Consider the following 26979-nt stretch of genomic DNA (forward strand, 5'->3'; position numbering starts at 1 on the left):
AGAATATGTTGGAATACATCCTTACCCTAAATAATGAAGCAATCTGCTGGAAAAGTTTCAAGTAGAAAAATATAGACAAATTCAAATTGCGAGGCAAGATGCATTGCAACATTCGATGCTTGCAAAGAAGCTATGTGATTGTACAAGTTCACTGACAAGCTAGGAGTGGCACCCTCCGATGATGGTCCTACTATATTGTATAGCACCAAAGCTATAGCTCATGCCAAAGAGCCAAAGTCTAATTAGCTTACCAGGCATTCTGCATCGCTACCATCTTATTCAGAAAAATCTGTTAAGGTGACGTCAATTTTTAGAAGATCAATAGAAAGGAGAACGTGACCAATCTATTTTACTAAAACCTTGGTATCTAGGAGTTCTAAGATGCTAAATCAAAGATGAGTATGTGATACTATACTGATTGGCTTTAGTCCAAGTGGAAGTTGTTGGAAATTATGTCCTAAAGCCAATTGTTTGACGATTGTGCTAATTACAAATGTATATGAATTGATAAATAATAAAAGTTATTTGATATTTTTTATCATAAGGTTACATCTTCTAATGAACTCCTATATTGTGATGAAGTCCTTAGGACTATTTTGATTGATAAAGAAAGATTTATCACGTAGTCCTTAAACTAGTTCACGATCAAACAATAACTATTACAAAGACGATAACGATATCAAGTGTAGGTCGTTGTGTGCCATATGTGTTGGTTGTCTTTGTAATCAAATAGTATGGAGATACTAGTATAGTATATAGGTGAGATGTAGGAGTACATCATCACTGAACGTGACCAACTGCGGAGCATTCTGCTGTCCAGGGTAGCTCGTGAAGGGTATGGGTATAAGTGTCCCTTCGATTTGAGATCACCACGATGACTTGCAAGCAACTCACTATACTTTGGTGCCGGACTAACTAAATTTTTAATTCAGTGATGGAAGATTTTTGGGTGCAGTCAAGTACTTATCAAGTCGGTGCATGAGTCAAGATGGAATTAACCTCTCTGAATTAGTAGGAGATATGCATCAGTGTATTTCAATTTAGCAAAATCTGAGCCTAGATAATCCATGTTATAGATTTAAAAAAGATTAAAATATAATATGGATGACTTATCTAAAATTCATAGTTAAATCTTAGGTCATCCTTGAGCATTAGAGTCAAAGGGATGAATCATACAGTAACCATACGCCAATAGGTTCTTGAATATTGCTTCGCCATCATTCGACCTATCCGGACGTTTGGTCATCATTGCTAGATGGTTACATCGATTGGTTCAGAAAGTTATTCTTATGTTACCGACTTAGGTTCAAACCTATGGGGTCACATTCAAAAGAAGTTTCTAACTGATCATGCAGCTGATCAACGATTGAGAATCGTTTAAGGGCTTAATCATCAATTTGATTAATGGTTAACCTTATACAAAAGTTACAACAAATTAATTTATCAAGTGTTAGTGAATTAATAAAAAATTAATTAGTAATTAGATTATTGATTAGCTCAATTTGATTGAGCAAAGAGAATTAAATAAAATCTAATTGAATTATATTCAATTAGATTTGACCCGATTAGGTTATGAGATGACCTAATCGTAAAGAAAGAATTATCCCTGATTTGATCAGAACTTTAGTTTAATTACTTTTTAATTTGATTAAATTTTGATTAAAAATTTATAAATCTAATTAGATTAAATTTTATATATTTTATTTATACTAAATCAGATGTGATTTGGTTTAGATTCAAATAAGAAAACTTAGAGTCCTTATTGGAATAGGACTCTTCTCCCTGCGTCAAGCCAGATTTCACGCCATATATCTCCACACACAAAATTATTTTATGTGATATTTTTTCATACCAAAGAGTTATTTTCCTTATCTATCTCACATCCAAATATAATTTGATTTTGATAAAAGAAAGATTCTAAAATTAGATTTTAAAATATTTTTTGTCAAGAGAATCTATTCTCATCCAGATCAACCTCTCTATGCCAATAAATTTCTTTCTCCTTATATGTGTAACATTTTGAGAATATTTTTTATGGGAGATCAGTTAGAGAATTGATTTATCATAAAAAAATATGAGAAGGGGCATCCCATATTCTTTTGATATATTTTTGGATGTAGAATTGTGAAGGAAGGTAGAATCCTGTAAGAGTCTAGGATCATTAGGACTCTTCACCCTACCTCCTTATATGCCTATAAAAGGGGCTTTTATGGTTTCTTTTATGTATGTAAAATATCAAAAGAGAGCTCTTTATGTGGTAGATATTTAGGCATAGTTCATGGTGTGAAAAATAGTAAGGAGGGTCCTCTCTCTTGGGGTATGCATAAAAATCTAAATTTTAGATTTTTGATTCTAAGGGTTTGGGAGGAGCAAATAAATTAGAAAAAAATTATTTTTTTCTCTATCTTTCTTTCACCTCTTCATCTCCTTCAGAAGTCCATCTTCAACTTTTGAAAAGATTTTAAAGATTTAAAAAAAAGATCTAGATCAGTCAAGAAGAAGGTCTTCGCACGAGCTAGCACTCCTGAGAAGACCGATCAGATTGAGGCTTCGAGTGGATTTTTTGTAGAGGTCAGATATGTGTGCAGCTGCGATCAACCAGCAAAGATCCTCTCCACCATGTCTCTTAGTAATGAAGATCATCGACCCATGATCAGGTATGGAGTTCTGAACTCAGATTAGAAGTAGATGTGATCTACTGCTCACATACATGCATACTGATTTATCTTCAGATTATTTTAGATTTTATATGCAACATAACATGTCATAGATCCTAGACTAGGTTGATTTGATGATTAGATCATATATATGTTAGATTAATTTGATTAATCTAATTATTTTCTGCTATAATTTTTTTAAAAAAATTTTGAAATACATGCATGAAATTGCCTATGCATCCCAACGATAATCATATCCTAGATTCTTGAATGTTGCTTTGCAACTATTCGATACTGTCCGGACGTCGGGTATCATTACTAGATGATTACTTTGATTAGTATAAAAATTTATTCTTATTCTATCTGAAAGAATTGTGCCCTGTATGTCAACCGCATTTGATATGTAATAGGATCTTTTTTGTAATTACTCTCAACTCATGTATGACATTTATTATTAATCAATAACAAAGAGGTATTTTTATGATTCATCATTTGTTGCATTTTAATAATTTTAAGATTATAATGAACTTCATAGATTAGGATAATAATTTTATAATCATGTAGGGTTCATATCAGTGAGACCTAAATTTTTAAAATCCTAATCTAAAATAATTCTAGTCATTGGATCGTTGAGTCAGGAGATCAATGAATCCAAAAAGACTAGCATATCCTATGTATGCTCAATAGAGAGGGTGGATGATCTCATAACCACTTGTGTAGGGATACTAATACAAAGATATAGGTGCTCATTAGGGTATGAGTACACTGATTTGATCTACCAAGAGAACATCTTATGAAAATCTTACTTGCATGTCAAAAGATAATTCTCTAGGTGGGAGTTGTGCGGTGATCCTTAGACCTGAGATCGTCATAGAATCTTATGCACATGAATCTATATTTTAGTTCATACTCAATCATGACTAAAGTCATGAATGGGGTGTTCTAGATATGGTGGATTGTGTATGAAGGTTGTGAGTAGATCAACAAAGAATCGATCACTTCGAGTAAGAGGAGATGACATCCCATATATTCTCATCCCTAGATAACTCAAGAAGTTTTTGACCAAAGTAATATGAAGATTAGAAAAGATTTCTAATTCTTCATTAAAGTTATTATTGATTGATGATGGTCAATAAGAATATGTGTTTGAGTTTAACATAATTTTATACTCATGAATATATTCGGAGTGCAGGATGATCGAAGGATTAAATTATACGGTAACTTACCACTGAAAGATATTTTGATAATTTTTATCAAATTTTATATCTTTTGGGTAGGCATGATACGTTGCTAGATGTCAATCATAGCTTATGGATTTTTATAAATTGAATTGATTAATTCATGAGTCAATTAGAAAGAGTTCTAATTTGACAACTCGGGTTGACATGGGTTTGACCTAAATTGATTAGATGGAGTCTAATCTAATCAGATCAACATGCATCTAGACCTACTGCTGGCTAGATGTAGAGCCCATAGGGTCACACACATTAGAAAATTAATAAAGAACAGGTTTTGTTTGGTTGGTTGGATCAAAGGAATCAACTAGGATTGCCAGGAAATATGCTAGCGCATGTGGCACAAACCCTAGCTCCTTAATCAAGCTGATTTGGTCAAAATCTTGTTGAATTTGCTAACCCAACTAGGCTATTAATTAAATTGGATTAAGTTCTAACTTGGACCAGACTTATCTGAATTTTATTGGATATTTTTTTTACCATTTGGGGTGCCATATATAGAGTCCAAGTTGGTTAGGACTCTATCAAGTCTAGCGCACAAAATGATAAGGCTGAAATTATTTTGATCGGTGAAGAGATTTTAAATCTTCTTCTTATCTGATCTCCATACCTATGATGAAGTCCTCTCAACCCTCTATCTGCATGGTACAAAGTTTAAAGTGTGCCATGGCCAGATGGGGTGTGAGATGCCCCAAAGATCTACATGCATGTGGCAGTGAGAAACATGAAGAGTCATGACTTCATGCATTTCCTTCTCATGATTGGGATATTGTCATGCTTTGATTTTTATGCCATTAGAATTTTGATTCAAGTGGCCACCACTTGGCAAAATCTCAAAAATTTTTTAGATGGTTTAAGGTGCATAAGGTATCTCCTAATTGATGATACATGCAGAGGATGCGAAAGAAGGCTGAATTATTGTATCTTATAATTAAGAATCCTTCTCAAATAAGACTCTTAATTTTTGATATGCTGATTTAGTGACTCCATAAAAGAGCATTTCTGGACCCCTTCTGTGCCCTTCTATTGCTATAAATAGGTGGCGGCAGAGTAGTTCAAGGTATTCCCAACTCTTTCCAATAGTTCTCTTCCTTGTCTTGTTAAGACATTGTCTTGAAATTAAGACAAGTTTGCCCCACTTTAAGATAAGAGCCTAGAAAGAGAACTAGGAGAAAATAGAGGAAGGAAAAGAGGATTTAGGAGTCCAAGTCCAAGTCAAGAAGAGGCCAAATCCAAGTCAAGGTGCAGATTTGATCAGATTGGGTCAAGGAGTCCTGTTCCTGGAGTAATTTCTATGTAGATCACTTGTGGAGGGCATACGCTTGTGTGTCTATAGAGATTTGGGAATATAGCATAAGAGTTATTTATCTAAACAACTTAATTGCTTTATTAGTTGTTCATTAATTACAATTAGCCAAGGGATCTTGGGTCTAGGGTTTTGAATGTTATGAATTTTATGATCATAAAATTTTTGAAATCCACTATTTCATTGCACTATCCGAACCCAATAGTGGTAACAGAGCAACCTTAATTGATTCAATTAATGGTCGATTAGATGTTATGACATATGATATGCAAGTCATCTTAATATTAGTAGCATGGTTGTTGTTGTACAATATGTATTATTGATTGTTACTGATTAGGTGTTTCACCTAACTCCTAATCAATATTATAGACATGTTTAAATTTAGTTAGTCATCATTCTGTCATAAAGTTATCCTAGCATAGTAGTGGACATTTGTTATGTTGAAAGGTTATCCTGGAATGATGATATAACTATACACTTTTGGCATAGCATGCTATTGTTATGATTATCATGTTATATTTTTCATGATATGTTATAGCATGTGATATAGTTTGATAAAGTAAGATAGGATGTATATTTGAAATCATTAAAGCCCTCTTAAAAATTATATTTAGTTGTAATGTTGAAAATCAAAAGCAAATCCATTCAGGAAATGAGTGATCAATTGGTGTCTAGAAAAATAGTTCTGAGAAGGTAAAGAGCTAGTGGTTTTTAATTGGGTCCGTTTCTTACTTGGTCAAATCTTTTGGTATCTAAGGTAAGAACGGAGGGCCTCCCATCTCTCTCCCACTTACCTGACCAATTTGATTCATTTAAATCTTGAAGTGAAAATACTTAATGATTATGATACTACTAATATCTTCCTTCATGCTAAGTCAAAATCATGTTAAAAACTATGATAGGTTTGTTGTGTAATATAAGGCTTACTATAGGGATTGATGTGAGATTGTCTTGGTGCATATAATGCTTTATGGCATGTTTGATGATATTGCTTTGTTGTGTAACATAAAGATAACATTATTCAAATATGGCTATAGGGAAATGAAGGATCTGACTAAATTAAGACATTATTGTTTGTTGTGTAATACAAGGCTATAAATGTCTTAAAGGCAGGAGTTATGTTGAGAATTGCATTGATTGCAATTGAAAAAAAAAATCTTACCCTTGAACTCATGAATATTTGTTATGTAACACAAAGCATTTATAAGAAATTTGGTGTTGAAAATTATGTCTCAAAGTCAATCATCAGTCTGTTGACGATTATGCTCATAACTGTAAAATATATATGAATTTTTATTAATAAAAGTTATTTAATTTTTCATCATATTTTGTCCATCTTATTTGAACTCCTGTATTGTGATGAAGTCTTTAGGACTATATTTTATCAATAAAGAAAGATTTATCGCTTAGTCCTTAAAATATGTTCGTGATCGAATGATATACTATTAATAGGATAATAGTAATATCGAGTACAGATCATTGTATGCCATATGAGTTGGTTGTCCTCTTAATCAAAGAGTGTGGAGACACTGGTTTAGCATGTAGATGGAATGTAGGTGTACGTTCACACTGAACATGACCATTTGTCGAGCACTCTACTATCAAAAGTTGCTCGTGAAGAGTATGGATATAAGTGTTCCTTAGATCTGAGATCACCACGGTGACTTGTAAGCAACTCACTATACTTTAGTGCTGGACCATCTGAATTTTTAATTTAGTGATGAAAGGTTACTGAGTGTAGTCAAGTACTTATCAAGTCGATGCGTGAGTCAAGATAGAATTGATCCCTCTGAATTAGTAGGAGTAATGCATCAATATATTTCAATTTAGTAAAATCTTGACCAAGATAATCTATATGATGGATTTGAAAAGTTAAAATACAATGTGGTTGACTATATTAGGGTTAACAGTCAAACCCTAGATCACCTTGAGCATTAAGGTCAAAGAGATGAATTATACGGTAACCATACGCTAGTAGATTCTAGAATATTGCTTTACAAACTTTTGACCTATCCGAACATCGGATCTCATTGCTAGATGGTTACATCGATTAGTATAAAAAATTATTTCTATACTACCGACTTAGGTTCGAACCTATGGAGTCAACACATTAAAAGTTTTGGTCTGATCTAATGGCTGAAGAGTCTAATTAGATTGTGACTCTGGTGAAGAGTCCTACTGGGACTGAAACTTTGAAGGAGAGTTTCACTGGATTGAAACTCTACTATTAATGGAAGATTTATTAGCAATTAAATTGTTAATTGATTCAATTTGATTGAGCAAAGAGCTTTGGATCAAGTCTAATTGAATTGGACTCAGTTTGACTTAGTTTGGGTTTGATTTGATCAAGCTTAATTGTAAGAAAAATTTGATCCTGATTTGATCAGCACTTGCACTCCACTAATTTCTAATTGGGTTAAAAATTTATTGAGATGATTGAGCTTCTAATTAAATTGGATTCATTTCTATCATTAGGTTCAAACCAGATTTGATTTGATTTAAAATCAAATCAAAGATGAAGAGTCCAAGCCAAACAGGGACTCTAACTCTTATCCTTGCGCCACCTTGCTTTCCTCTTCTTCTTCTCAATGCCAAAATGATTTTGGCATGAGATTTTTGGTGTGAAAAGAGAGGGCCCAATAAGGGTGGGAGTAAAGCATGATGAGTCTTGATCTTATCTCTTGCCTAATTTGAATGTGATCTGAATTAGAGATAAGGAGATAAGAAGGAAAGAGATTTTTTATGTTTGGAAACAAGGGTGTTGCCAATTGATTTTTTCCTCATTTTTTTTGAATAGTTTTTTGGCATGAGAAACACTTGATCTCCTCCTCACACCAAACACTTCTTCTTAGAAATCTTGGGATGCCAAATTGGTTCTTAGCATGGACTCTTTGGCGCCCTCCTCTTTGACCCAAAAACCCTAGCCCTTGTTATATAAAGTGGGGTCCAATAGTGGATGCCCCATAGGTTATTCCTTGCTGGTTTTATGTTTCCACCAGAGCTCTCCCTCTTCCTCTCTTCCTCCTCTGAGTCTTCTTCTCTTTTGGAGCATCCAAGAGATTAAAAGAAGAAGAAGTGTTCAACCCTTGAAGATCCTTGCAAGCTAGCACTTTCAAAGAGCCTGATCTGCACCGATCTTCGTGTGGATAGTCTGTAGAGGTTGGACGTCTTCATGTAGCTATGAGTAATCTGAAGGGACTCTCTCCTACGTAAGTTATTTTTGGAGATCAGTAACCCACAATCTGGTAACAAGTTTTGAACTTGTTAAACTAGTTTTGGTAGATCTAACAGTTAGATCTAGTTTGCAGCATCGATTAGATTGATGTAGATTTTTATTTTCAGATCTTAAGTTCTTATTAAATTATATTATAGGTCTTGGTATGGTAGTCTAGATTAAATTTTATGCATATAAATTAGATTAAATTTGTTTAATCTGACAGACTCACTGTGAAAAATTTTGAAATTACATGCATAGTACTGCCTTACTTTTCTTTCAATTGATATCAGAGCTATATTCCTTATGATATAATTTAATATACTTTTAGATCTAATTATATGATATTAGATCTAATTATTTATTATTTAGTTTAGATCTAAATATATTTTATTTTTAGATCTGATATTTGATTAATTCTCTACATGTTAGATTAGATGATTTGAGTAGCAAAGTACTCAAATTGGATAATCACCAAGCCATCCGATCAAAGGAGTAAGTAGGATTATATGACCCTCTCCTCCTATTCAATGGGATGCTCTTATGGTGTGTAAGGGTGCCACTATGAGGTTCCATGAAGAAGAAAGCAAAAAGAAATCTTACTTTCTTACAAAACCCTGGATCTTGAAATCCTAAGATCTGTTGTATGTGATGCAAGTTGCAAAAAAAAGTAGTTACATGTAATCTTAATAATCAAAATTATTTTGATTTAAAATTATAAAAATTTAGATATAATTTAAAAAAAATTTATGATTTAATATAAAAAAATTACATTAGAAACAGTTTCAAAACCTGAACCATATTGATGCTAAACTTAATTAAGAATTAAGTGTTGAATCGATTGGACCTAGAATTGTAATTTAAGATCTAATAACATTGCATAAAATATAGGGCATGGGTTAGCTCAAATCAGGTCCTCTAAATTAGGTTAGACCTAAGGTTAGAATCAAAAAGTTAATAGACCATGTAGAGAAATTGATTAAATCTAATCAAATATTGAATTAGATTAAATCAGAATTTTTCTAATACAATAGTTGTAGATGGTCAAGTCCATATCTTTGATTAGACCAAATGGACCTTGATTGTGACTCAGTGGTTGAATCCGAATCATTAGGTTGATCAAATCAAAACTAATTAATCAATTGGTGTCTAAGATAAGTTTGGTATTTCGATCGGTGATTTTTAATTGGAAGTGGCTTACCTGATCATTTTGATGATGTCTAAGGCAAGCTTAGCATACTCTCCCACTGATCTCACTTATCTGACCAATTTGATGGATTATATTTTGATTAGATCACTAAATGATTTGAGTTGACCCATACTATTAAGATTGATCAGTGTGACTGATTTAGGTGCCATTTCAACTAGCATGACTCTAATCCGATTCAATGACTTGATGAAGTCAGTAGGAAGATTGTGGTTTACTAGTTGATCTCTTCTTTTCTCTTTTCTTAATTCATCAATTAAATCTTCTAAATTATTAGGTCCTTAAAATGAGATAGTTATGGTGATAACTAAATCATAGCCACCCATTAAGTTGGATGATAATGGGTTCAATAGTATAATGATCATTGGAGGCCCAAAGGCCTGGTGCTCATTTGCTATTGGAATTATCATTCATAATATGATGACTTAGTCGAGTCTCTCTAGCTAGTCGTCAGATTAATTGTTCAAAGTCAAACTTGATAATTTGATAGTTAGATTCGTAAGTATGATCATGTTAATAGTTGGACCTAACCAGGGCTTGCAGAGAAGACCAAAGTCAACTGAAAAGTTATCTGGAGCTAAATCAAATACAAAAAATTATTTGATGAAACAATTGGTTAATGAACCTCCCCATGAATGCACATGGGCGAGCCGGCCAAAGTCGGACTCGTGTGCAGTCTGTGAGGATTCTAATACTCACTAAGAATTTAAAGTAATTTTTCGAGTTGGAGGTAGAGGCTACCAATTTGTATAAAATAGTAGGAGAACCTTTAGACTAAAGTTTATATCTTTAGAATTAATTAATTCATATACTGATTAGATTTTGATTTTTCTTTTTATGCAGATATGGCCTCAAACTTATCGTTTAGATCACTGTTGGATAGTGAGAAGTTGATGAGACCTAATTTTAATAACTGATATCAAAAATCTAAAATCATCTTGGAGCACAAGCGGATTTTATATGTCATTATAGATCCGGTGCTTGAGGATCCTGCTCCCAATGCTCAAGGTATGATTCGAGATACTTATTTGAAGTGGCTCAACAATCGCACCATAATTCGTTGTATAATATAGGCTTTAATGAATGATGAGTTCAGTCGAAAGTTCGAAAAAGCTCAGTCAGAGGACATGCTTAAGGTGTTAAGAGAGTCTTTTAATACTCCTGATGATGTTGAGTGGCACAAGACTAGTTGCACTATTTTTAATACTCGGATGAGAGAAAGAGCATCAATCACTGATCATGTATTGTACATGATCGAACAAATCGAGCGACTAAGCAAGCTCTGCTTTCCCTTGCACGAACAGCTGGAGAAGAATGCGATCCTAAATTCTCTGCCCAAATCCTACCTACTATTTCTCAATCATTTTAGAATGATGAAGCTTATAGTCAACTACCACAGTCTGTTGGGGTTGCTACAGACTTTTGAGAAGGACCACCAACTCCACAAGAAGATGGTGAATGTAGTGGGAGGATCTTCTTCGGATGGGCATAGTCTTTTTAAGAAAAAAAAAAGAAGAATAAGGTGCAAAGTGCTGGGAGTCAGACTCAAAAGTCCAAGTTCAAAATTGATCAAAGTCAGGCAAAGTGCTTCTATTATAAAAGCAGAATCACTGGAAGAGGAACTGTCCTCAATACTTAGCTTTTTTTTATCTAAACAAACCAAAGAAGAAAAAGCAATCGATTGCTGAATAAGGTAATTATATGATAACACCTTGTAACTTCTCAATTTTTGATACAATGACCTGGGTATTGGATACCGATAGTCTTATTAATATTTGTAATTCATTGCAGGATCTTCAGATCAGTAGGAGATTTGGAGACGGTAAGAGATTTCTGAACATTAAAGATGGAAGATCAGTTCCAGTTCTAGCTTTAAGAATTATCAAGCTGGTATTTAATTCTCATTTTATTTTTCTAAATGATTATCATTACTGTTCCAATTTTCTTTAGAATATCATTTCTGTAGGCCTTTTAGCCAAAATAAATTATAAAATTTTAATAAAAAAAAACTTTTGTGATATCATTTTGAATGATATTACTATAATGTGTGGATAGTTGAATAATGGTATATATGTTGTGTTGGATTTCGATGGTGCAGCAGAAGGGTTAGGTATTTAAAAATTTCATTCAAAACTCCTGACGCACCAAAAATCCTAATGCCCAGAAATCCCTTGATTATATCAATCAAAGTATAATTAAATTAAACTTGAATAAGAAGAATACCTATAGCGTTAATCTAAATTTTCACAAGACATCTAAGTGTCTGCCCTCCAATGGTGATCCACACAAAAATTAGACCAAAGACAGTGCTCTACCTTCACTTTGCTTCAAGAGTTGTAGCCCCTAGAACTCAACTAGCCCTGTATCGGTCAGGCTTCTCCAAGAACCTGACTCGACCCTCTTAGAACTTCTTCTAAACTTTTGAATCTCTTTCTTTAGGACCTTCATAACACTTTTTTGAATCAGATAAGGCTTTGTTTTAAATCCCAAAGCCTTGTCCTAAAACTAAGATAGGTTGTAAGAAAGAAGGGAGAGCAATAGAGAGTACTTGGAAAGCAGATTTGAATGCCTCAGATACCCAATGCCTAGGTCCTTTTATAGCCATCAAAGGGGTACGTAAATGGAAGGACATGCCTCATCTAAGAGGCCTATCTGATCTGTGTATTTGGAAAAATAAAAGTCCTCAGACAGAAGGACTCTTCTGCCTGATACGTTGATCAGCACCTTCACCCACATGCGTGACCAAAGAAGGGATGTTTTCACATCCCTTCTTGAATCAAAAAAAATCACAATTTTCCACATGGATACAAGACTTAATTTTGATTCTAGAACACTTGATAAGGAAGGAAAAAATCTCATACAAGGAAGTGTTCTTGCGTCCCTTCATGCAAGACCTTATCAGAATGTGCACACACATGATGGAAACTTCTGGCATCCATTTGACCTCCGGATAAGTCTGGAAAAATTCCAAATAAAACACCATAAAATAGCTGATCAAATGTGGAACAAAATCTGATAGGTGGTGCTCCTTTTCAAATAAGTTTGATCTACAAAAGGACTCTCCAAAATGCAGAGAGACATGACGTTTCACCCCAGGCATGCAAGAGATCCTTTCTTTCCAATTTTTTCTCCACCTCATATAATCTAGAAAAATTCCATCTCATGCTTTGAGATGTGCACCAGAGGATAGAGGGTGATATGGGCTGCCACACATGTCTGAATCCCAAGCCAAAAGGACTCCTTCTGCTCACACCAACACACGCACAAAACCTATTTTTTGAGCCAAGAGTCCTCATCCAAGAGGACTCTTCATAATTGGTGTTACCTTGAGATGTGGCACCTCATTTTAAGCTACTTCCAAGTGGAACAACCTAACCCAAATGCTTACCAAATTAGGCAAGCTAATTAGCAAGGTATGAGACCAAATTGATCTCCTAAAGAGTTAGGATTTCCACACGTGCTTGCATACTTACCGAAAATCCTGATTGGATCCAAAATTTTAATCAATCTTATCAAAAGGATCCTTGGCTAATTTTTATATGTATATGACCCATTGGATTCTATATCTAGCCAGCAGTAGTAGGTCTAGATGTAAGTTGATCAAATTTGATTAAATTCTAATCTAACCGACTTAGGTCCAATCAAGCTAACCCGAATTCATCAATTAGAATCTTTTCTAATTGGTGATCGAATTAAACTCTTTAATTTAATCAAATCTATAAATCAAGATTGATGTATAGCAACATATCATGACTATCCAGAAGATATAAAATTTAGTAAAAATATCAAATATATTCTTCAGTGGTAAGTTACCGTATAATTCAATCTTTCGATCATCCCTGCATCCTGAATATATTCATGAGTATGAAATTATGTCAAACTCAAATACATATTTATATTGATTCTTAATTAATCAATGATGACTTCGATGATGAAGTATTAGAAACTCTTTCTAATCTCCTTCTTATTTTTGATCAAAAGATCTTTTTTTGAGTCATCTAGGGATGAGAATATATGGGATGTGATCTCCTCTTACTAGGAATAATCAATTTCATGTTGACCTACTCATAACCTTCATACACACTCCACTATATCCAGAATATTCCGTACATGTCTTAATGCCATGCCTGGATATGAACTAAAATATAAGTTCATGTGCATAAGATTCAATGATGATCTCAGATCTAAAGATCACTTGCACAACTCCCACTTAGAGAACCATCTTTGACATGCAAGTAAGGCTTCCAAAAGATGTTCTCTTTCATCGAGTCAATTCAATGAACTCATTTTCAAATGAGCACCCACATCCTTGTATTAGTGTTCTACACACAAGTGGCTAGTGAGATCTTCTACCCTCTCCATCGAGCATACATAGGATGTACCAGTCTATCTAAAATATTGATCTCTGACTTAATGCTCTTATGATCAAAAATATTTAAGATTAAAATTTTAAAATTTTAAGTCTCACTAGCATGATCCATTCATGTCTTCTAGAATCATTGCTCTAATTTTTGGAGTTCATCATAACCTTAGACATAATAAGATACAATTAAAATGATGAATCAATACCTCATTTTTATTATCAAATAATAAATATCATTACATGAGTTGAAAAATTACAAAAAAAAATCTCACTGCAACATATTTGCGATTGATTTTTAGGGCACTCTTCTTTCAATCTCCCACTTACATTAAAGCCAATCATATTTCTATTTCAATCCCATACAATCTAGATAGCGATCAAATAGTTATTGTGATATGGCTTTAGTGAATGGGTCTGCTATATTATTCTTTGTGTCAACTCGTTCAAGGATAACATCTTGTCTCTCTATAATTTTTTGAATGAGATGGAAGTGTCTGAGGTGTGCTTGGATCTTTGATGAGACCTAAGTTTCTTAACTTGAATAACGGTTCCAGTGTTATCACAATAGAGTGGAACCAGTCCTTCAATCTCAGGAATTACTCCTAATTTTATGATGAACTTCTTCATTCAGACAGCTTCTTTAGCAACTTCACTAACAGTGATGTACTATGCCTCAGTGGTTGAGTCAACTACTGTCTGCTACTTGAAACTCTTCCAACTCACTGTTCCATCATTTAGGGTAAACACATACCCTGATATTGATTTACTATTATTCGGATCAGATTGAAAATTAGAATCTATATATCCCTCTAGTTTCAACTCCAAACCTCCTCTATATGTGAGAAAAATATCTTTAGTCCTTTTTAGGTACTTCAGAATATTTTTCATAGCTTTTCAAAGATCCTCTCTTGGATCAACCTAAAATCTGCTAGCTATGTCTAAAGTATAAGCTACATCAGGCCTGGTACATAGCATGGCATACATAATTGATCCTACAGCCAAAGCATAAGAGATTTCGTTCATCCTCTTCCTCTCTTCTTATGTCTTAGGATATATTTTCTTAGAGAGATGTATACCATGACTTACAAGCAGATAATCTCTCTTATTTACCTCCATATTAAATCTCTTTAATATGAAATCTATGTATCGTGACTGAGATAAGCCTAACATCCTTTTAAATCTATCTCTATAGATCTTTATACCAAATATATAGGATGCTTCACCCAAATCTTTCATAAAAAACTTATTCGATAGCCAAGTCTTGATCGATTGCATCTTTGGGATATCATTTTCAATGAACAGTATGTCATCGACATACAGAATCAAGAAGACAACAATACTTTTATTTATCTTCTTATACATATATGGTTCATCTTTATTTTTGATAAAGCCAAATTCTTTGACTGTCATATCAAATCAGATGTTTCAACTCCTCGAAGCTTGCTTCAATCCATAAATAGATTTTTTTAGCTTGCATACTTGATTTACCCTCTCACTTGAAACAAATCCCTCTGGCTGAGTCATATAGACCTCTTTCTCAAGATTACCATTGAAAAAAATGATCTTGACATCCATCTGCTAGATGTCATAGTCATAGTCTGCCGCTATAACAAGCAAAATCCAGATGAACTTAAGCATAGCCACTGGTGAGAAAGTTTCATCATAGTTAATTTTTTATCTTTATCTGAAATTCTTCACCACCAATCTAGCTTTGTAAGTTTCTACTTGGCCAACTGCTCTGATCTTCTTCTTGAAGACCCACTTACATCCTATTGGAGTCACACCCTTAGGCGTATCAACCAAGATCCATACTTGGTTAGTGTACATCGAGTCCATCTCAAATTTCATAGCTTCCATCCATCTGTCTAAGTCTCTACTTATGACAGCTTCTGAATAGGTTAGTAGATTATTGTCCTAAATGATGTTGATCGAATTGTCGCTCTCAATGACAAAATCATATCTCAAAGATGCTTGTCACACTCTATCGGACCTTCAGAGAGGTGGTGTGTATTATGGATGTACCTCATCCTTGGAAACTTTTCATTGAAGATCTTCTTGTGGTTCAACCATAGGTATTTTTGGATCGATTTCTAGATTTTAAATTTCTGTAAGTTCAATATTCCTCCCATTGCCTCCTTCTTGGATGAATTCATTTTTCAAGAAAATGACATACCTACTAACAAATACTTTTTGTTCAGTAGGATGGTAGAAGTAGTATCCATTAGTTTCCTTAGGATATCCTACAAACCTACACTTATCTGATCTAGCACTAAGCTTATGTCCAAAAATATTTTTGACATAAGCAGATCAACCCCAAATCTTAAGATGTTTAAGATTAGACTTTTTTTCTTCCATATCTCATATGGTGTACTTACAACAGACTTTGAAGGCACTCTGTTTAATATGTATACGGCAGTCTCTGAGGCATATTCTCAGAAAGATATTGGGAGATCAATGAAGCACATCATGGATCACACCATATCCATCAAAGTGTGATTCCTCTTTTTTGCCATACATTTAACTGAGATGTATAAGGAGTGATCCATTCAGAGAGAATATCTTTACTTTTAAGATGATCAAAAAATTTACTGGATAAATATTCTCTCCTCGATCAGATCGAAGAACCTTGATACTTTTTTCAGTTTATTTCTTGACCATACTTTGATACTCCTTGAACTTATTAAAGACTTTGGATTTATATTTCATAAGATATACATATCCGAGCCTTGACAGATCATCTGTAAAGGTGATAAAATAGGAGTATCCTCCTCTGACCTGAGTTATCATCGGTCCACATACATCTGTATGTACTAGGGATAACAACTTAATTGCCTTCTCTCCATGTCTAAAAAATGAAGTCTTGGTCATCTTATCCATGAGATAAAATTCATAAGTTCTCAGTGATTCATAATCATATGGGTCAAAGAATTTTTCTTCGTATAACTTGTTTATCCTTGACTCACTAATATAACCAAGGAGGCAATGTCAGAGATGTGTGATATTTACATATTCTCTCTTTCTTTTCATATTTTTTTAATATAAAAAATATTTTCGTTGAGTACAAGAATTAAAAGATTATCATCAATATAATCACTACCATAAAATTTATTAGAAAAGAAAATAGAGCATCCACTTCCCATTAGCCTTATTTTATAATCTTGTTTTAATAACAAAGGTATAGAAATAATATTTTTAATGACCTTTGACATGTAATAAGAATCTTTTAATTCTAAAATTTTATTCGAAGATAAATCAAGCATACAGATTCCCACAACCTCTATGCTAATGGACTCTCCATTTGCACCATAAAGCTCAAGATCATCTCTTTTCAGACCTTTGATATTCTGTAGTCACTGTAATGAATTACAAATATACGATCTATAGATGGTATCCAATATCTAAGTATCAAAGTCTGAGCCACTCAATGAAAAATAGATCTGTATCATATACACATTTTTTGGTGCTAAACTTGCACCCTACTTCAATCTTGCAAAATAATTTTTGTAATTATTCTTCTAATATCTAAATTTATCACAAAATAAATAGATAATATCCAAATAGACATCTTTTGTCTTTTTATTATTACTGATTGATCTAGGATCAGAAATATCTAGAATATTAGAGTTCTTCTCCGGTACAAACTTAATTTGCAAGTTCCTCAACCAATCCACATAGTTTAGATTGGTCAATATATTTTTATTTATAATATTATATAATAAAAATAAAAAAGCCATAATATAGATTTAAATCTATATAAATAAAAAATAATAGTATAAGTAGACCACTCATGTTTGACATGCATAACTAGATAAGATCTTTTAACCAGTTATGTCTCCCACTATTTTATCGGATACCATAGCCCTCTCTGATGGTAAATGAAAAATGCTAATCTGGTTTCTTAATGGGGTTAAGACCCTAATTCCTCAATGAAGTCTTGTAGATATCACAATAAACTTCAATGAGTTTAAAGGTAGGAAAATCTATCCAATTGCATCTCATGTAATTCTCAACATAATCCTTACCTCTAAAAATACTCATAGCCTTGTGAATATCACAATAAACTATAGTATTTTGTTGTTAAGTCAGATCCTTCATTTCTATATAGTCATATCTGAAAAATACTATCCTTGTGGATATCACAACAAAGCAACATATCTAAAATATACCATAAAGTATATAATATACATTAAGATAAATCCACATCAATCTCCATAGCAAGCCTTGTGGATTTCACAACAAGCCTACTATGATTTTTGATAGGATATTGACTAGATATGAAGGAAGACATATGTAGTGTTCAAAATACTGAGTAACCTTCAGAAAAGTATGAAGATTGGTGGGGATCCTTCCATTGCTTTTCTTAGACATCAATAGATTGGTCAGGCTAGCAAAGGAAACCAATTAAAGAACCACCACACTTGAAACACTCCTTAGACATCAAATGATTAATCGATTCAAAAAATAGATCAACTACTGGTTCATAACATTACGACTTAATATAATTTTTATGAGGACTTTAATGGTCTCATGCACATCCTAATTCAATTAATCATAATGATGTACTATTATAGTTGTATCTTTATAAACGTAACAACTAATCATGGCATCTAATCATATCTCTAAGATATGAAATCATAATCATACAACATGATTATAACATAGTAACTTAAGCATATCATATGTATGAAGTACTAATAACATGCATAAATATAAAATACTCTTTTCATGATTCTTCTTCTTGAAACATCACAGTGACATCTCTACATACCATAAGAGTACCCCATGGAATAGAAAGAGAGGATCTTTGAAGCCTACTTGCTCTTATGATCGAACGGCCTGGTGATGAACTCTAATTTGAAAAAAAATTTATACATACATCATGCATCTAATATTATGTATCTAAAATATATCTCTAAGATATGCTAGGGTTTGGATGTTCAAACGGATTCAACCATTGATCCGACTTGAACCAAACCAAAAACCCATACTTGATCATAATCAAGATGATATTCTAACCTTTGATTGTATAAATCAAGGCAGGCTCTGATATCACTGTTGGATTCTGGTGGTGCAGCAGAAGGGTTAGGTGTTTAAAAATTTTCATTCAAAACTCCTGACATATCAAAAATCCTAATGCCCAGAAGCCCTTAATTATATCAATCAAAGTATAATTAAATTAAACTTGAATAAGAAGAATACCTATAGTGTTAATCTAAATTTTCATAAGACATCTAAGTGTCCACCCTCTAATGGTGATCCGCATGAAAATTAGGCCAAAGACAGTGCTCCACCTTCACTTTGTTTCAATAGTTCTAGCCCCTAGAACTCGACTAGCCCTGTATCGATCAGGCTTCTCCAAGAACCTAACTCGACCCTCTTAGAACTTTCTCTACACTTCTGAATCTCCTTCTTTAGGACCTTCACAATCTTTTTTTAGATTAGATAAAGCTTTGTCTGAAATCCTAAAGCCTCATCCTAAAACTAAGATAGGTTGTAAGAAAGAAGGGAGAGCAACGGATAGTAATTGGAAAGCAGATCTGAATGCCTCAGACACCCAGTTCCTAGGTCCTTTTACAGCCATTAGAGGAGCACCCAAATGGAAGGACAAACCTCAGTCAATAGGCCTATCTAATCTGCATATTAGAAAAAATAAGAGTCCTCAGACAGAAGGACTCTTCTGCTTGATACATTGAACAGCACCTTCACCCATAGTGCAACCAAAGAAGGGATGTTTTTACATCCCTTCTTGAATCAAAAAAATCTACAATTTTTCACATGGATATAAGACTTAATTCTAATTTTGGAACACCTGATAAGAAAGGAAAAAATCTCATGGAAGGAAGTGTTCTCGCATCCCTTCATGCAAGACCTTATCAGCATGCATGCGCACACAAGGAAAACTTCTGGCATCCATTTGACCTCCTGATAATTCTGAAAAAGTTCTAGATAAATCACCATAAAATAGCTCATCAAATATGGAACAAAATTTGATAGGTAGCATTCTTTGTTAAATAAGTTTGATTAATAGAAGAACTCTCCAAAATGCAGAGAGATGCGATGCTTCACCCCATGCATGTGAGAGATCCTTTCTTTCCAATTTTTTCTCCACCTCATATAATCCAAAAAAATTCCATCTCATGCTTTAAGATGTGCACCAGAGGATCTAGGATGATATGGGCCACCACACGCATCTGAATCTCAAGCCAAAAGGAGTCCTTTTTCTGCTCATGCCAACACGCATAGAAAACTTATTTTTTGCGCCAAGAGTCCTCATCCAAGAGGACTCTTCATAATTGGTGTTAACTTGAGATGTGGTGCCTCATTTTAGGCTGCTTCTAAGTGGTACAATCTAACACAAATGCTCACCAAATTGGACTAGCTAAGCAAGGTAGGAGATGAAATTGATCTCCCAAGGAGCTAGGGTTTTTGCACGTGCTAGCATGCTTACCAGGAACCCTGATTGGATCCAAAATTTCAATCAACCTTATCAAAAGGATCCTTAGTCAATTTTTATATATGTGTGACCCATTGAATTCTACATCTAGTCAGTAGTATATTTGGATGTAAGTTGATCGAATTTAATTAGATTCTAATCTAACCGATTTGGGTCCAATCGAGCTAACCCGAGTTCATCAATTAGAATCTTTTCTAATTGACGATCGAATTAAACTATTTAATTTGATCAAACCTACAAATTAAGATTGATATCTAGCAACATATCATAACTATTTAAAAGATATAAAATTTGATAAAAATATCAAATATACCATTCAGTGGCAAGTTACCGTGCAATTCAATTCTTCAATCATCCCTGCATCCTGAATATGTTCATGAGTATGAAATTATGTCAAACTCAAACACATATTCATATTGATTCTCAATTAACCAATGATGACTTCGATGATGAAGTATTTGAAATTCTTTCTAATCTTCTTCCTACTTTTGACCAAAAGATTTTTTTCAAGTCATCTAAGGATGAGAATACACAGGATGCGATCTCTTCTTACTAGGAGTGATCGATTCTATATTGACCTACTCATAATCTTTATACACACTTCACCATATCCAAAATATCTCATACATATCTTAATATCATGCATGAGTATGAACCAAAATATGGGTTCATTTACATAAGATTCTATGGTGATCTCAAGTCTAAGAATTATTTACATAACTCCCACTTAGAGAACCATCTTTGACATGCAAGTAAGGCTTCCATAAGATGTTCTCTTTCATCGTGTTAATTTAGTAGACTCATTTTCAAATGAGCATCCACATTCTTATATTAGTATCCTACACACAAGTGGCTAGTAAGATCTGCCATGCTCTCCATCGAGCATACAGAAGATGTGCCAGTCTATCCGAAATATTGATCTCCGACTCAATGCTCTTACGATCAGAAATATTTAAGATTAGTATTTTAGAATTTTAAGTCTCACTAGCATGACCTATTCATGTCTCCTAAAATCATTGTCCTAATCTTTAGGATTCATCATAATCTTAGGTATAATAAAATGCAGCTATGATCAATCAATACCTCATTTTTATTATCAAATAATAAATATCATTATATGAGTTAAAAAATTATAAAGAAAAGTTCCATCGTAACATACTTGCCGATTGGCTTTTAGGACACTCTTCTTTCATGTTGTATCACGGCCTAATATAATGTACACATCTAATAAATGCTCTAGAATAGTCGATATCATGGATGCCTACCTTTGATATTGTAGGCTAAGTCATATCAATAAGAACAGGATGAACAAGTTAGCTCAAGAAGAAATTCTTGATGACAATGATTATGAATCATTGCCAATCTGTGAATCTTGTCTATTTAAAAAGATGACTAAGTCACCTTTTACTGAAAAAGGTGAACAAGTTAGTGATGTTCTGGGCCTAGTACATACTGATGTATGTGGATCCATAAGCACAAGTGCCAGAGGAGGGTATCACTATTTCATTATGTTCACAGATGACCTATCTAGATATGGATACGTCTACTTGATGAAACATAAGTCTGAATCATTTGAAATATTTAAATGATTTCGTAATGAGATAGAGAAACAAATTAGAAAGAATATTAAAACTCTTCGATCAGATTAAGGAGGTGAATATCTTTTTGATAAATTTTTGATATATCTTGAGGAGAATAAGATTCTTTCTCAATGGACACCTCCTGAAATGCCACAATACAATGATGTGTCAGAAAGGAGAAATCAAATTTTGTTAGATATGGTTTGATCTATGATGGGCTTTTCTAGTCTGTCAATATTCTTTTGGAGATATGCACGTGAGTCAACTTGTTATATGCTAAATAGGGTTCCTAGTAAATCTATATACAAAACACCATATGAGATATGGATGGGACATAAGCTAGGGCTATCTCACCTTAGGGTTTGGGGATGTCCAGCTTATGTCAAATATTTGAAAATAGATAAATTTGAAGCTAGGTCTGATAAATATAATTTTATAGGATATCCTAAAGAAATTAAGGGGTATTACTTCTACTTTACTGATGAACAAAAGGTGTTTGTCAGCCTTAAGACAGTCTTTTTAGAAAAAAAATTCTTTGGGAAAGGAATTAATGCCTCTAAGGTTGAACTTGAGAAAGTTTAATAGGTAGAACCAACATGATCTAGTGAACCCACGAAATCAAATTTGATAATATCAAATTCAAAACCTATTGTAGAGGCACCATTAAGAAGATCCAATAGAGTATCGCATCAACCGGACAGATACTATAATTTTTTGATCCGAAATGGGGATCTTGTTGAACTCGATGAGAACAATGAGGACCCGATCACCTATATGGATGCAATACAGAGGTCCGACTTTGATAAATAGCTTGAAGCCATAAAATCCGAAATAGAGTCCCTGAAGGTCAATGATGTATGGACATTAATTGACTCACCTGAAGGGGTTAAACTCATAGGGTGTAAGTGGGTCTTCAAAAGGAAGAAAAGCATAGATAGAAAGGTTGAGACCTATAAAGCCCGTTTGGTTGTTAAGGATTATCATCAATATTATGGTATTGACTAGAACGAGATATTTTTTTCTGTGGTGATGTTCAAATCCATTCAGATTATGCTTGTGATAGCGGCATACATAGACTGTGAAATCTGACAAATGAATGTGAAAATAGCTTTTCTAAATAGAGAGCTAGAAGAAGAGGTGTATATGATATAGCCTAAAGATTTCACATCCACAGATGAGTCCAAAGTGTGCAAGCTTCAGAGATCCATCTATGAATTGAAGCAAGCATCTAGGAGTTGGAACATGCATTTTGATAGATTATCAGAACGTATGGCTTCGTTATGAATGGAGAAGAACCCTACATTTACAAATGGATAAATAACTCTGTGGTTGTATTCCTTGTTCTGTATGTGAATGATATTCTCTTAATCAAAAATGACATTCCTGCATTACAAAAAATAAAAATTTGGTTATCATCTCAGTTCTCTATGAAGGACTTAGGAGAAGCATCCTACATCCTTGGGATGAAGATCTATAGAGATAGATCGAAAAGGTTACTTGGATTGTTCTAATCTACGTACATAGACACCGTGCTAAAGCGGTTCAACATGAAAAATTTTAGAAAAAGCTATCTCTCGAATAGGTCATGAAATTTCTCTCTTAAAGAGAGATTGTCCGACAACTCCTCAAGAGAGAGAGCATATGAGTAGAGTTCTATATGCTTCGACAGTGGGTTCTATAATGTAGCCATGACATGTACAAGATCAGATGTGGTATACTTACTAGGGGTAGTGAGTAGATACTAGTCTGATCCAGGAGAGAATCACTGGAAGGTCGTAAAGACCATCCTTAAGTATTTAAAAAATACTAAGGATCAGTTGTTTGTTTATGCTAAAACTGACTTGAAACTAGTGGGGTTCACTGACTCCAACTTTTAGTCAGACCATGATGATAGCAAGAGTATATTGGATTATATTTTTACTCTGAATGGTAGAGCAATCTATTGAAAAAGTTTCAAGTAGCACACCGTGGCTGACTCTATTTGCGAGGTAGAGTATATCGTAATATCTGATGCTGCGAAGGAAGCTGTATGGTTGTGAAAGTTCATCGACGAGCTTGGGGTGGCACCCTTCGTCAATGGTTCTGTCCTGTTATACTGCGACAGCACTAAAGCCATTGCTCAAACCAAGGAGCCAAAGTTTCATCAGCGCACCAAGCATATTCTGCGTCGCTACCATCTTATCCGAAAGATCATGGATTGAGATGACGTTGACCTTCAGAAGATTGATGGAAAGAAGAATCTAGCCGACATATTTACTAAAGCTCTCAAAATTAAGGAGTTCGATGATCACAAGTCAAAGATGGGTATACGATATTGTACCGATTGACTTTAGTCCAAGTGAGAGTTGTTAGAAATTATATCCGAAAATCAATCGTCAGTCTGTTGATGATTGTACTAAAAATTATAAAATATATATAAATTTTTATTAATAAATATTATTTAATTTTTTATCATATTTTATCCATTTTATTTGAACTCCTGTGTTGTGATGAAGTCTTTAGAACTATATTTTATCGATAAAAGAAGATTTGTTGCTCAGTCCTTAAAACGTATTCATTATTGAATGATATGCTGTTAATAGGATGATAGTAATATCGAGTACAGATCATTGGTATGCCATATGAGTTGGTTGTCCTCTTAATCAAGGAGTGTGAAGACACTGATTTGATATGCAGGTAGAATGTAAGTGTACATTCGCACCAAACATGATTATTTTCTGAGCACTCTGCTGTCAAGAGTTACTCATGAAGGGTATGGATATAAGTGTCCCTCAGACCTTAGATCATCAAGATAACTTGTAAGCAACTCACTGTACTTTAGTGTCCGACCATCTGAATTAGGTCAGTGCATGAGTCAAGATAGAATTGACCCCTCTGAATTAGTAGAAGTTATGCATCAGTATATTTCAATTTAGTAAAATCTTGGTCAGCGTAATCTATGTGATGGATTTAAAAGATTGAAATATAATGTGGTCGACTATATTAGGGTTGACAGTCAAACCCTAGGTCACCATGAGCATTAAGATCAAAGGGATGAATTATATGGTAACCATATGCCAGTAGGTTCTAGAATGTTGCTTTGCAATCTTTCGACCTATCCAGACGTCGGGTCCTATTGCTAGATGATTACATTGATTAGTATAAAAAATTATTCTTATGCTACCAACTTAGGTTCGAACCTCTGAGGTCATACACATTAAAAAATTTGATCTGATCTGATGGCTGAAGAGTCCAATTGGATTGTGACTCTAATGAAGAGTCCTATTAGGACTGAAACTCTGGAGGAGTGTCCCACTGAACTAAAACTCTACTATTAATGGAGGATTTTTTGATAATTAGATTGCTAATTAACTCAATTTGATTGAGCAAAGAGCTTTGGATCAAGTCTAATTAAATTGGATTCAGTTTGATTTAGTTTGGGTTTGATTTGATCAAGTCTAATTGTAAGAAAATTTTGATCCTGATTTGATCAGGACTTGGGCTCAGCTAATTCCTAATTAGGTTAAAAATTTATTGAGATGATTAGGATCCTAATTTGATGGGGTTTATTTCTATCATCGTGTTCAAATCAGATTTGATTTAGTTTAGAATCAAATCAAAAATGAAGAGTCCAAGCCAAATTGGGACTCTATCTCTTATCCTTGTGCCACCTTGCTTTCCTCTTCTTCTTCTCAACATCAAAATGGTTTCGACATGATATTTTTGGCATGAAGAGAGAGAGCCTAATAAGGGTGGGCGGCAAAGCATGATGAGTCATGATCTTATCTCCTACTTAATTTGAATGCAATCTAAATTAGAGAAAAGGAGATAAGAATTTTTCATGTTTGGAAACATGGGTGGCACCAATTGATTTTTTCCTCATTTTCTTTGAAGAGTTTTTGGCATGAGAAACACCTGTTCTCCTCCTCATGCCACTTATTCTTGGAAAATTTGGGATGCCAAATTGGTTCTTGGCGTGGACTCTTTGGTGCCCTCCTCTTTGACCCAAAAACCCTAGCCCTTGTTTTATAAAGGGGGCTCCAATAGTGGACACCCCATAGGTTATTCCTTGCTAGTTTTATCTTTCCACTAGAGCTCTCCCTCTTCCTCTCTTCCTCCTTTAAGTCTTCTTCTCCTTTGGAGCATCCAGGAGATTTAAAGAAGAAGAAGAGTTCAGCCCTTGAAGATCCTTGCAAGCTAGCACTTTCAAGAAGCTGGATTTGCATCAATCTTCATACGGGCGATATGTAGAGGTCGGACATCTTCGTGCAGCTATGAGCAACCTGAAAGGACTCTCTCCTATGTGAATTATTTATGGAGATCAGTATCCCATAATCTAATAACGAGTTTTGAGCTTGTTACACTAGTTTTGGTAGATCTAACGGTTAGATCTAGTTTGCAGCATCGATTAGATCGATGTAGATTTTTATTTTTAGATCTTAAGTTCTTGTTAAATCATATTATAGGTCTTGGTATGGTAGTCTAGATTAAATATCATGTATGTAAATTTGATTAAATTATTTAATTTGACAGATCTACTGTAAAAAAATTTTGAAATTGCATGCATAGTATTGCCTTATTTTTCCTTTATTTGGATCTTAACCCCATTAAAAAAACCAAGGTAGGATTTCTCGCTTACCATAGGTGATGGCTATGGTGTTCGTAATAAAATAGTGAAAGATACAATTAGATTAATATAGTCTGAAGGGAAGAGAAACTATTTTTCTTCATATGATCTAGGTTGCATCTAAAAATTTTTGCTATTAATCTACATGAATAAGGATCAAATCCTTACCTGATTAACAGTGAAATCAGAGATCAAATCTCAAATAATCTGATATAAACTTTTACAAAGGCCTGGATGTGCAGATCCTCTACTTCGCATGCATGCCAGACGCTGCAAAAAAGTAGGATGAACTCTGATCTTTGCAATCCAATCAAACCAGGGAGGAGATGTGCTAGTGTGATACCTTACACCAGCAAG

This window comes from Elaeis guineensis, chromosome 12, assembly GCF_000442705.2.
Source record: "Elaeis guineensis isolate ETL-2024a chromosome 12, EG11, whole genome shotgun sequence".
NCBI classification, from domain to species: domain Eukaryota; kingdom Viridiplantae; phylum Streptophyta; class Magnoliopsida; order Arecales; family Arecaceae; genus Elaeis; species Elaeis guineensis.